The sequence below is a fragment of the Notothenia rossii genome, assembly GCF_949606895.1.
Source record: "Notothenia rossii genome assembly, chromosome: 6".
NCBI lineage: Eukaryota > Metazoa > Chordata > Actinopteri > Perciformes > Nototheniidae > Notothenia > Notothenia rossii.
Genome location: NC_136909.1, coordinates 58,052,765 through 58,066,354, shown reverse-complemented (window position 1 = coordinate 58,066,354; position 13,590 = coordinate 58,052,765).

Sequence of the window (13,590 nt, the reverse complement as noted above, 5' to 3'; positions counted from 1 at the left end):
GGACAACCTGGCAGTTGTTTGTCAGCCGAAAGACATCCTGCACTGTGCCCTTGACAACTCCATTGACTTCGTCCAGTAGTGCAACATATGGCTCTTTCAACAAGCGGTAACTAACACATGACTGGACAAAAGGCTCACGGCTCAAGGCATCTGCAACAATGTTTTTAACACCCGGAACGTACTTAAGATCGAAGTTGTACGCTGCAAGCTTGGCCACCCACCTTTGTTCACAGGCATCCAAACGTGGTTTTGTCAGAATGTACGAAAGGGGGTTGTTATCTGTCCAAGCGGTGAAATGTCTCCACTTTAACCAATGGCTGAATTTGTCGCACACAGCCCACTTCAGCGCCAAAAACTCCAGCCTGTGTGCTGGATAGTTCATTTGAGACCGGGTCAGCGTCTTACTTGCAAAGGCGACAGGCCGTGCAACTGTCTCACCAGGTGACACTTGTGACAAGACGGCTCCAATACCATCAAAAGAAGCATCAACAGCGAGGATGAAAGGCTCATTGAAGTTCGGGTGAGCCAACGTGACACCATGAGTGAGCTCACTTTTCAGAGTTTGTAATGATTCCTGACACGCAGGTGTCCAGTCATTAGACGAAAGAGCTGCTGGGGCAGAGGACTTTTTCTTGAATTTCTTGCCTTTCTTCGCATGTGATTGAATTTGTCGGCCAGAAATGAGTCTGAACAGAGGTTTGGCCTTCGCAGAGCAATCGGCAATGAAATGCTGATAATAGAAGACCATGCCTAAGAATGACCTGATCTTCTTCCAGGAAGGCGTGACACCATTGCTCTCCATCAACTCTGCTTCTTCCACATCAGCAATGGTCTTCACTTTGTCAGGGTCTGTTCTCACCCCATCTGGACAAACAATATGACCCAGAAACTTAACTGAACTCTTCAAGAGATGACATTTCTTAGGGGCCAGCTTGAGGTTGTGATTTTTCAGACGGGAGAACACCATTTACAGACGTTCAAGAGCCAGCTGTTCATTAGGGGCAAAAACCATCACGTCGTCAAGGTAACAGAGTAAGCTGCTGAAGTTTTCATCTCCGAATATTGACAACATCATCCGCATGAAGGTTGCGGGACTGTTGGACAGGCCTTGAGGCATCCTATTGTACTCATGGAGGCCGAAGGGTGACGAAAAGGCTGTGTACTTTTTGTGCTCCTCATGAAGTGGCACGTTGTAGAACCCAGAAGTCAAGTCCTTGGTAGAGAAGAAGACATTTCCTCCCAGTGCAGCAAGAGCATCGGCTTGATGAGGCAATGGGTGTGTGTATTTTACAGTCTTTGCATTGATCCATCTGAAATCAGTACAAATGCGCAGACTGCCATCCTTCTTCCACACCAAGACCAATGGGGATGCATACTCACTGTGAGATTTCCTGATTATGCCCTTTTCCTCCATCTCATTCAGTGTAGTCCTCAGCTTCTCATACTGGCTTGGTGGAACCTGGCGGTAAGGCAAGCGAAACGGCCTCTCGTCCACAAGGTGTATTTTGTGAACAAAGTCTGTAGCCTCCCCACAATCCATCTTGTTTCTGGAAAAGATGGACTCATACTTCTCAAGAAGCTGAACAAGTCTATCTTTCCACTGCTCAGACACCTCACAACTCTCCAAGTCCAAATATTGTAGCCCCAGCTTGTTTAGAGTGTCCTTTCTTTGTTCAGGGGTCTTTGTTGTCGAATAGCACTTTGAGACACTATGGCTATTTACTGAAACCTTTTCAGCTGGGGGCAGCTCTTCAACTGCAACACATGGGAAGACATCTGCAATCGTACAGTTTCTCCTCTGAGTCACTGGCTCACTGCTTGGGTTAATCAGTTTGAGGGGAACCCACCTGTCACCCCACAGAGGTGTGACTACACGGCCAACCAACACATTTCTGGGCCTTGATCTTTAGTTAGTCGGTTCAACAACCACTGTGCTCCCCACTGACAAAGGTGCTGATGCGGGCAATTTTCCCCAGACAAGGTGTTCACACAGTGGTTCAAGAGTAACACTCTGCCTCAACTTCACTGTGCCGATCTTGTCAGGCAGGGGTCCCCCAAGCCATTTCTCAGAGTTGGAGAGCAGGGACAAAAATTGGCAACAATCATCATCTGCAATGTCAACTGGTGTAGCCAGAAGTCTCCAATAATCGTCAGACTTTTTCATCAGATGTATGAGAAACTTGATAGCATTACTACCAACAATCATGTCGTCTGTTTGTCATGGGATGACTAATGTTGGGATGAGCAACTTGAACCCATAGATTGTCACCTCCAAATGATAGACTGCTGTCGTATAGATATGGTGACCACCAGCACCAACAACAACAATGTCATCAGCAGGACTTCTCTTCAAATCAGGGCATTGCTGCAAGAGGCGTGCAGCTGCAGCTTCGCTCAGAGAGCATGACATAGAGCCACTATCAATCATGGCTTTCAGTGGAACTCCACTTGCAGCACTAACATGTGTGTAGAACAAGCTGTCGTATTTCTGAAGTTTCTGCGTCATTTGGAAAATTACAGTCTTTCCAGACGGTGCAAAGGAACAAAGAGATTCATACAAAGACTCCAAGTCATCACTGTCACAGCTGGGAGGGTCACTATCATGATCCACACTGTCCTCCCTGAAGTGCGGACCCATTAGTTTTCCGACTGCGGGGGAGCCGCAGGCGGCGCAGGACCAGGACAAGTAAGCCTAGAATGGTTTGGTGAGTGGCACTGAAAACAGAGTCTATGGTCACGACAGTGGTTGAAAGTAGAGTGAGCAACGTCAGGACAAACAGAGCAAGGCGTGTCATGCAGCCCTTCAATCCTGGGACGTCTTGGGCCAGACTGTCGGGCTGGACTCGACTGAACAGGCCTCTGCAGAAGCACCTTCTCCAGCATGCCAATAAGGCTTTCCAGGGTAGCAGAGTCTGTGGCATGTGCTTGTGGTGCACCCTGTTCCCCGGTAGGTGGCATGTGTGGCATAGGGGTAGTGTGCTGTGTGTTCACCCTTACCTTCTCTTCAGTTACCTTACTCATCCTGGATGTCTTCACTGAGTGATACTCATCTAAGATGTCCTGAACTTCATGAGCAGTCCATTTGTCCATCGTCTTGGACCGAAAAGTCATAGAAAGCTCATGGGAGGGACAATTCCTTATGAACATTTGAGTTACTTCTGTGCCAGGACTATCGAGCGTCTTGCCCTGCTCTCTAAGACGCTCAATGGCAAGGTCCACAGCACGGTGCAGCCTGAGCCAGTAGGCAAATGCATCCTCACCTTTCCCAGGCAGTGTGGTGTAAAAGTCTGCTAAAGGGAGCTGTGAGCATGGTGCAGAGTCAAAGTGCTTTCTTATAGCTTCAGGTTCACGTGTGATGTCTATGTCACTGTTTCTGGTACCAAACCTGACCACGTCTTTTGCTTTGCCTCTTAGATGGGTAAGGATCTCCTCAGCCTGTTCCTCAGGTCTCAGGTTGTTTTACCTAATGAAATCCCTCATGAGTTCCTCCCACTCTCTGACCGAAGTGAAATCAGAGCTGTCTGCTTAAAAGCATGGTTCATCTTTTACCTTTCTGTGGGATACAAGCTGCGCGTGAGAGGCACCAAGCACGTTTGAAGTCGACATGTCAACATTTACTGGTGAGGTGGCAGTATTGGTCAGAGGGGCACTAAGAGATGGGCTTGGTTGAGTCATAATGTTCTGTACTACTTTATGACTAACCTGCTGAAGTACATCTCCCATCTGATTAGCAATCTCAGTAGCAAGGGCATCAGGGCTAGGAATAGCAGTGCTTGCATAACGAGGCTCATGTAAAATGCCTACAGAGGGGCTAAAAGAAGGGGCTACATCCCTACTGGCCAAAGTGAACACTGGCGTACCCTGACTATCCCCCATTACAATACCACGCCCACAGACAGGGGTCTCAAACATAGGAGAACCCAACATTCCACTCCCCCTGCCAAAACTAGTTCCCCCCAGATTAAAAGTCATCACGAAAAAAAAAAAAAAAAGACAAAGATATTCAAAATACAAATGTCAAGCACAGATCAGAAGCAGAAAGAAAAAAACTAAAACAAACAACACGTGCTATATATATAGAGCCAAAGTACTGTTTCCACCTGACAACACGGAGGAGCAGCAACAGCAGAAACAGTCCCCGGGCCGGGCTGAAGAAATCACTATCCAGCCGGAGAGTCGACGGGTCACGGCACCAATGTGACACTGGGGTCCTGCTTTGCTGTTGCTTTCTTATACTTCACCAGAGTCAGTTTGAGATATCAAATCAGCTTTTATTCTGCAAACCATGGAATAGACACACAGATCCACAGTTGAGCCACAGTACAGTGAGATGTTGCTCCAAAGCTAAGAATCCTCTAACACTGTTACAGTGATCGTATAGTGGTATCATTTGTTTAGAGAAAAAGGATTCTAAATACAAACATAAAGAAACCCAATAACATTTATTACAAACATAAATCAATTTAGTTTGTAATTGTGACAATAAAGATTAATCAAATTAATTAGATGAACAGTATTCAATAAAAACATTGAACAGCTCAAAATAAACATACCTGCAAACCATGGAATGTACACACAGATCCACAGTTTAGCCACAGTATAGTGAGATGTTGCTCTACAAAGGAAAGTTTCACATCAGTGACGTAAATGCCACATGTACTCCACGACGTTAGCGGCTAACTAATTAGCTGAAAAACGTCTCACTCTCAGTTTATGTACAATTCTTTTAAAAAGTGATACACTACGGAATCTAAAGACATTTAGCTAAACATAAAATATAACCAATAAATGCAGATAGATGATACACAGAATAGTACATGTAGATCACAATTATTATTATATTTACAACTGAGTGAACAGAGCAACAACTCACCCAAAGCCAAGAATCCTCTAACACTGACGGATTCCCAAAATGCACCACATTCAGCGCAACACTAGCTTCCGGCTGCAGCTTTTCAAAATAAAATAAAATTACAAAACTATGGCTGTAGTCCCAGTTTAACAGGATTTAATAAAACAAACATTCATTATTTACACTGTTACACATATTTGTACTAATCACTCCCATTTTAAACTGTGTTTTTGTTTTACTGTCCTATGGTATGAGTTGGAATTATTTCATACCTGTTATTCTCTTGTTTTTTAGAATGATCATATAAAAGGTGTGCCTTGGAAATACTTGTTTACATGAGATAACGATGTGTCTGACAGGAGAGAGAGCTCTCCTCCTCCTTGTTGTAGAAACAACTCCTTATGTACGTTAGCGCTCTGTCGTTCACTCTCTCGCTCGCTCAAACAAAATGCACTCGTCGTGCCACACACACAGCCGAGCTATGAGACACAAAGACCCAGAATAACTTTTAATGCTGTATCCTATTATTTTCGATGGCTTTATTGCAGTGGCGGCTGGTGGAAATTATTTTAGGTGGGGCTATTGTAATGGTGAATAAACCACACAGGGAACATTTTGGGAAATGACCCCTTATCACTAGAACCGCCAGAGGTCGCTGTATACCTAAAACCGCCAACGGGTAAAATGTACCCGCTATTGATTTGCAAGGTACAACGTTCTTTTATTTCTCATACAGAGCAGTGAGTTTTGATCGCACAGGGATGACATTTATACCAATAGAATCTGTGGACTCTCAGTTTTCATATGATATAGTTTGTGCAGATAGCATGAAGTATAAAATATCGCTACAAGTGCTGATTTAAAGGCTTGGTGTTAGACTTGTGTTTTGTTTAGGTACAAATCTCTCAATCTCTCTCTATCTATCTATAACTATCTATTGATCCATCTGTAATGTTCTGTTCTATGGACATATAATTGTCTACATAAACAGACGACGCGGAATACTTCTCTCATTCCGAGTATCCATCTTTATTCAACTGGAACGTAACCTGCACACATGCATTACGTCCTCAACGTGAGCTCAGTCATCCAAGATCTTGTATTCTCTAAGATGTTACACGATCTATAACTATATATCTCTCTCTCTCTCTATCTATCTATCAATCTCTCTCTCTCTCTATCTCTCTATCTATAAGGAACCGCAGTAGACAAAATGTGTTGCTATAGCAACACGTTATGTTTACGCTGCATTTTCTATGAGGTAAATATTACCCGCCGGCGGATATGGGTATAAATGGCAATTTATTTGGCGATTTTTTCAATCTGACTTCCTATTGACAATTTTTAACAACAGAGGGTACTACATAACACACTTTCAGGAAAAGTCACGGTCTGGGAGACTTTAATATGTTATGGAAAAAAAGTTACATACAATAAAAAAACAGCTGCGGGTAAAATGTACCCGTTGGCGGTTCTAGTGTTAAATGATTACTTCTGGTGATGTTAGAGGTATGAGAAGACTGATCAATACCTCCATAATCTTCAGTGTGGTTAGCTATGAATCTTCCAAACACCTTATCCTGGACATAGTTTCTACAGTAAACTGTGCAACAGTACAGTAGGCCCACACACACTGCAGAACACTGGTTCTTTGGGAACACTCAAATGATTGAATTCCCATTTAAAATCAGGAGACTAAATACGAACATTATATGCAGACCCAGACGTGGTTCAGAAACACAGAAATATTAGAAAACAGACCATTAAGGCAAAAAATCTAGTTTGATGGATGCTGTCAAAACTCAAATATAATAATGTGTGTGTGTGTGTGTGTGTGTGTGTGTGTGTGTGTGTGTGTGTGTGTGTGTGTGTGTGTGTGTGTGTGTGTGTGTGTGTGTGTGTGTGTGTGTGTGTGTGTGTGTGTGTGTGTGTCACGGGCGCCACAGCCATTATGAGGGTGGGACAAGTCCCCCCCCACCTTTTAAAATGATTAGTTTAGACCCCCCCCTTTACCATGTGGAAAGTCCTTGCATCGGTCTATACACTCGCTGCTCTTGTAGCGCTGTGTCAGTTAATAGCCCTAGCGCCACTTCTGTGACGTCACAGACGTGTTCAAATCTGGATCGGTCTATATCAGATCCGTTGCAGCCCATGTTTAAGAGATTTGGGTATGGAGGAAAATAGAGAGGGTTGTGTTTTCTGACACTTGGTGAGTTCCCTGGAACACCAGGGGCACATATTCATGTATAAAAGATGTACACACGTGCATTTTGCATGATAGGTCACCTTTTAAATATGAAAAGGTTCAACTATGCACACACACATCATCTCGGCTCGTGCAGCAGGCTCACAGGCATAGATTGCGCAATAATGTATTGCGCACTTTGGAGGTGCAGTGCAGGCATATTGTCATTCAAGAGATACGTTGTTCTTTTGGAAAACATGTTTTCTTTTAGCCTATTTACCTCGTTAACGTAAATAATACTCATTACATTGACATATGCATTATTTGTGATTAAAATAATGGTTGTTGGTAATGTATTAGCGAACCCCACAGATGTATGATTTCACTGCGTCCATGGGAGCTCAGACCCCTCCTTATGGGAGCTCAGCTCCCATTGGCTCCCACATAACTCGAACCCTGGAGCCCTCCTTATGGGAGCTCAGCTCCCATTGGCTCCCACATAATTCGAAACCTGTTCCTGAGTCGCTTCTCTCCTCCATCACAGTGTTGTGGCTGTGCATATCACTTTTGCGTTGCTGGCGGAGCCGGTCTATGACTGTCCTCCTCCTCATTCACTTGTTCACTTTTGCTGGTAATATTCTCCTCTGTACCTCTCCGCAGGGACGTCGGAACTATTTTCTGGGGGGGGGGGTGCGGGATTTTTGCTGGGAGGGTCGGGGGGGAAACTCACACTATCAATGATTAACGAACTCGACACGTAGGCCTAATAGCCTAGGCCTATACATAACAGATATAGGCTACATAAACACACGCAGCATCTTAATTGTTACGAAAATGTATGAAACAAAATGAATTAATGAATTAATCAAGCCTTTATTAACATACTGTAGCCTAATAGGCGATAACATAGGCCTACAGCATTCAGAAAATCAACAGAATAATACAGCCTTTACGAACATAGGCCTAATGGAACATTCAGAAAAATAACGGTTTACTTTGCGCTCGTAAGAGCTTTTAAACTGTTCCAAAAGTAGACCTTCTCTCCGTTGTTCTGCTGATAAATTCTTTAAGCAGGGTCGAGACATCGCATTCATCGAGAAGGTCGCTATGCGCATTCATAATGGCCAAATGAGTGAGTCTCTCCTGCTTAATAGTATTGCGCAGCCACGTTTTCAACCTGCGCAACGCCGAGAACGAGCGCTCGGATGCCGCGACAGAAATGGGCAGAGCCAGACAGAGCTTTATGAGCCTCTCCGCTTCCGACAGCATGGAGCGGGATTGGGGCTGCAAGGTGTGCAGAATGGCCAATACATCCTGAATGGTTTTCACTTCTCGCCCCCTACACACGTCGCTCAGGATGTCCAGCTCAAGGCTTAGCTGCTCTCTTGAAAAGGAAGTCAGTTCCAGGGAACCCACATCCACTCGTTTCCCTTGGGCCGCCTGTAGAACTGCCTGCTCTCGCCCTGCAGCTACGCGGAGTCCTTCCTGGTCAAAGCGCAGCTCCACCTCTGTGCGCACCAAGTCCAGGGCCTCAAACAATTCCCTCTTCCACAGGCTTGGATATTCTTTAATAGTTAAATATAACAGTTAAACAACAACCAACAAATAGTTTCCATATGGGCTGCCTATTTAAGCTGGGTGGGTCAACCTTAAATTTTCAATTTAAATTCAAATTATGAATATGGTTTGTTATGAAAGTAGGCCTATACGTTATTTAGTCAGTTGATACCGTTGTAATGAATTATTAATTGCAGGCTAATTTCGCAAATAAGCGTACATGGATGTAGTACATTATTATGAACTATGATATCGTTTTCTATGGATAGATCAAATCTGTCCACAAATGCTGGAGAGCACGCTCTGTGTGCGTATTTGTTGTATTCTTTCAACATTACAGACCGATGAGCTTTATGATTAATTTTAAAATACTGTTGGCATTATTTATTTATTTATTTAGGCCTATTTATTTACCCTCGTTCTCCAACTCCCGTTCCTCCTCCTCCGCTGTATGGCGAAAACGCGCTGGGGTCTTGCTGGTGCGCACTGGATGAGGAGGCTTCAAGTTGTAGCGCTCTGTGTATTGTTTGGTCTTGGCCACAAGGTCAGCGAAGGTGTCATCTTGTCTGAGTGTGTTCAGTCGCTGGCAAAGAAGTTTGGCAGCTTCCATTGATCCAAGGGCTGTGACTTTGGTGCCTTGCAGTGACCGAGCCACGGATTCACATGGCGTAAACATGGTAACGCAGGCAAACAAACCAAAGACTGTGCGCGTAGTGGTGCCCTTTTTGAGCAATCCTGCCACTTTGGCACGCGTCTCCCCCTTGACAATCCTGTCACTCTCCAAGGTCCTAAATGTCTGCAGCATCTCTCCATAGCATGCCAGCAACCGTGACAGTGCCACAACTCTGACGCACCACCGAGTTGGGCACAGGGCAAGCAGGTTGATCACTTCTCCACATCCAAAAAGAGACTGGTATAACGTTTTTCTCTTTGCTGAATCATTAATCACAACTGTGACTTCCCGAACAAAATTCAGTGTATCGGCAACAAGGCGCACTTCTTTTGCCACTTCTTGCAACACTAAATCCAGAGAGTGGTTTGCGCAGTGGACAAACAAGGAGTCAGGACATGTTTCCTTTAATCTTGCCTGCACTCCCTTGAACCTCCCTGACATGTTGCTGGCTCCATCAAAACAGTAGCCTTTCAGCTTCTCCAGCGGCAGATTTAGCCGAACAAGGACATCTTTAATGCACAGAAAAAGCATCTCGGCGGTTGTGTCTGGAGCGTTGTAAAAGCCCAGAAAGAAATTCTGGACTTCAAGATTGTCATCTGCAAATTGTATACTGCATGAGAACTGTTCTTTTCCACTGACGTCGGTGGTCCCATCAGCAGTTAAGCCGAAAAAAGGACTTTCGGATGCTTTGGCTCCGATTTTCCTCTGGATGTCATGGGCAAACAGCTCCAGAACTTCATTCTGGATGCTGCCCGACATCCAATTGTCCCTCCTCTTCATCCAGTTTTGCAGGTCAGGATCAGCGCGTACCCTCTCGACCACTAGCTGCCACAACACCCCATCCCGATTTGCAGCTCCTCTCAGAGGGAGTCCCTGGCGCCCCAGGAATCTCACGCTGCTGAAAACGAGCTCCAGCATTTTCCGGGCTGTTATTTGTTCTTTAGCAGCAGCCTCAGACAAAAGCGCATTAATTGGCGTAGTTTTCAATGCAGCCAATCTTTGAGTCGCATCTAAATGAATGCGTGTTTTCTCGTGGTCTCTGATTTTCTCCTTTGCTTTTCTCCAGTTTGAAAAGCCCGTATCTTTCAAAAACGGACTGTCAGCTTGTTCTGACCCGACCAACTTGCGCTTGACAGCTGACCTGCACACACCACACACAATGCCATCACTGACCGCGATGTATTCCAGCCACGGCCACTCTCTGAACCAGGCGGCCTTGCAGGAACGAGTGAAGTTCTCACCCAACTTCTTGGCAGGAAAATTGTAATCCTGTGGTGGTTTGCATGATATTGCCTCTTCTTGGCTAGCACCGGGTGCTGGTGGTGGCGCTGGGGAGGGAGGACGAGGCCGAGGGCCACCGGGCCCTTCGGCTGCCTGCTGCTGCTGTCCGGTTGCTGGCACACAGCCTCTAGGTGTCTCTCTCGGACGTTTAGCTGGGTCGGGCGGATTTGTAAAAAAATCTGAAATTCGTTTTTGAGACATAGGCTAGTTCTAGCTGGCGTAGTTGAACTCAAATCATGTAGCCTATGCATATGCTAAAAACAAATGAGAGCCGCGAACACAGCAAACATAAAAAAAATTCCCGCTACTTTTTTTTTTTTTTTTTTACACATAGGCCAACGTCACAGTGAGCTGTCAGATGCAGTCTGCATAGCAACAGCTATGCCATGCCAGCCAGGCTGCTGTATTGAGCCAGGCAGGGTGCATATCACATCAAAAGATCTGTATTAAGAAATACATGTAAGTCAGACAAATTGAGTTTAAATTCAGAATCTTTATTTTTATTTTTTTAACGTAGGCTAATCCTGTGATTCCTGAGGCTGACGCACCCCCCGCACCCCTAGTTCCGACGTCTATGCCTCTCCGAATACCTCCCGTTTTGAGCCACGTTTTTAACATAATTCAGCTTTCTTCTTTCTTTAGCTTGCTTGCAACGTTCGCTAATCGTTCGCGGGTAGTATGGTCGTCATTAGCAACGCCAGAAATACATTTAATTTTTTTTTAAAACAACAATAGCCTATTGGAACTTATTTAAACCACAGTTTCAATTATCTCAAGCTTATTTTCATTCGTTCTAGTATTTTTATTGTATGATTTATTTTGTAATTAATGTTATTCAATCAAGCCTCAAACTGATGGCAATTGTCCCTATAGTAGGGGTGTAACGGTATCCGTTCGGCACATGCAGTCAAACGGCGAATACGCCTTTTTTTACGAGTGGGAAATAAGTCTGCCACTCAGGGCAGTATTACACTATATATAATCCAGGGGCGGTATTGCGCCTAAAAGCCAGCCGCCTTTAAATAACAAATGAAGAACAAGAACAAAACACAACGAAACGAACACAATACATGAAGAAGAAAAGTTAGTAGCTATGGCGAGTTCACACAACACACAGGAGCTAGAAGACCCACCTGCTTCTTTTAAATCAGGTGTGTGGGAACATTTCCGGTTCCCTGTGGACTACAACAATGATGGGGATCGGACGAGGATGGTGTGTCGGCGTTTTTCGACAGCGGTGCGGTATGCTAGTGGTAACACGTCAAACATGCTCAATCACATCCGAGTCAGTCTCAGTCCCCAGCGAGAGGGTTTTCTCAACGGCAGGTGACATAGTTACCGCCAACAGATCTGCCCTCACTACTGACAACGTAGACAAACTCATATTTTTGAATAAAAATTTGAAAATAGAGTAAAGCTTGAGTACCTTTATTTAGGCATAATGGCTTCACACATTCACAAGTTAATTACACATATTAGACATTGCTCCTAAAGGTACAGATTTTATTTTGTTTTATATTTATCATTGTATTTATTTTATATTTTGACATCAAGAGATGTTATACAGTTCTGTATTGCCTTTTATTGATTGTGATTGAAACACTTTCTTATTATTTATTTTAATATTTTCAAGACATTCTTTTTAGTTGTACAGCAGCTTATTTAACCTTTTTGTTTGACATCAGCCATTATAAATAATATGGCCATCTGAGTGTGTGTGTTACTGTTTGTGGTTTGTTTTTAACTGTGTAATACAGTTAATGATTCCAAATGTTAGAGTTCCTTATGTTCATACCAAAGCTTGCACTACTGTTAAAAATAAATAACAGCAAAAAAAATTATGAATTTGGGACTTTTTGTTGTTGTACCGAACCCGTACCGAACCGTGACCCCCAAACCGAGGTATGAACCGAACCGTGACTTCTGTGAACCGTTACACCCCTACCCTATAGCCTGTTTTAAATTGAAGTTTCCTGAGATCCTTAGCACCAGCTGCAGTAGTGCACCTTACTGTCCCAAATGTGCACAAAGTGACTGCTTTTCATCTTTTGTTTACTTAGTTGTGTTATGTGTAAGAACGTTGGAACGCTGGAAAATGAAATCAGCATCTCCATAAAGATTGTCAGAAGAAGGAAGCATGAAGTGCTCAAACATTTACTTTGGACTTGAGAAAACACAGTGGACCAACACCAGCAGATGACATGGCTCGCCAAATCATCACTGACTGTGGAAACTTCACACTGAAGTTCAAGCAACTTTGATTGTGTGCCTCTCCACTCTTCATCCAGACTCTGGGACCTTGATTTCCAAATGAAATGCAAAATGTACTTGAATCTGAAAAGAGGACTTTGGACCACTGAGCAATAGACCATTTATTTTTCTCCTTAGCCCAGGGAAGACACTTCTGACGTTGTCTCTGGTTCAGGAGTGACTTGACACGGGGAAGGCTCAGTTGTAGCCCATGTCTGATACGTCTGTGCGTGGTGGCTCTTGATGTACTGAATCCAGCCTCAGTCCACTCCTTGTGAAGCTCCCTCAAATGTTTGAATGGCCTTTGCTTGACAATCCTCTGAAGGCTGCGGTTATCCCTGTTGCTTGTGCACCTTTTCCTACCACACTTTTTCCTTCCACTCAACTTTCTATGAATATGCTTGGATACAGCACTCTGTGAACAGCCAGCTTATTTAACATTGACCTTTAGAGGCTTACCCTCCTTGTGGAGGGTGTCAATGACTGTCTTCTGGACAACTGTCTTCCGCATGATTGTGAAGCCTACTGAACCAGATTAAGAGACCATTTCAAGGCTCAGGAAACCTTAGCTGATTAGAGTGTGACACCGTGAGTCTACAATATTGAACTTTTTCTGAGATACTGATTTTTGGGTTTTCATTAGCTGTAAGCCGTAATCATCAAGATTAAAACAAATAATGCCTTGACATATTTCACTTTGTGTGTAATGAATCCATATAATATTTCACTTTTTGAATTGAATTAATGTTTTATCTTTAATATTTTTTTTTTATGCATGCTTCTTAGTTAACA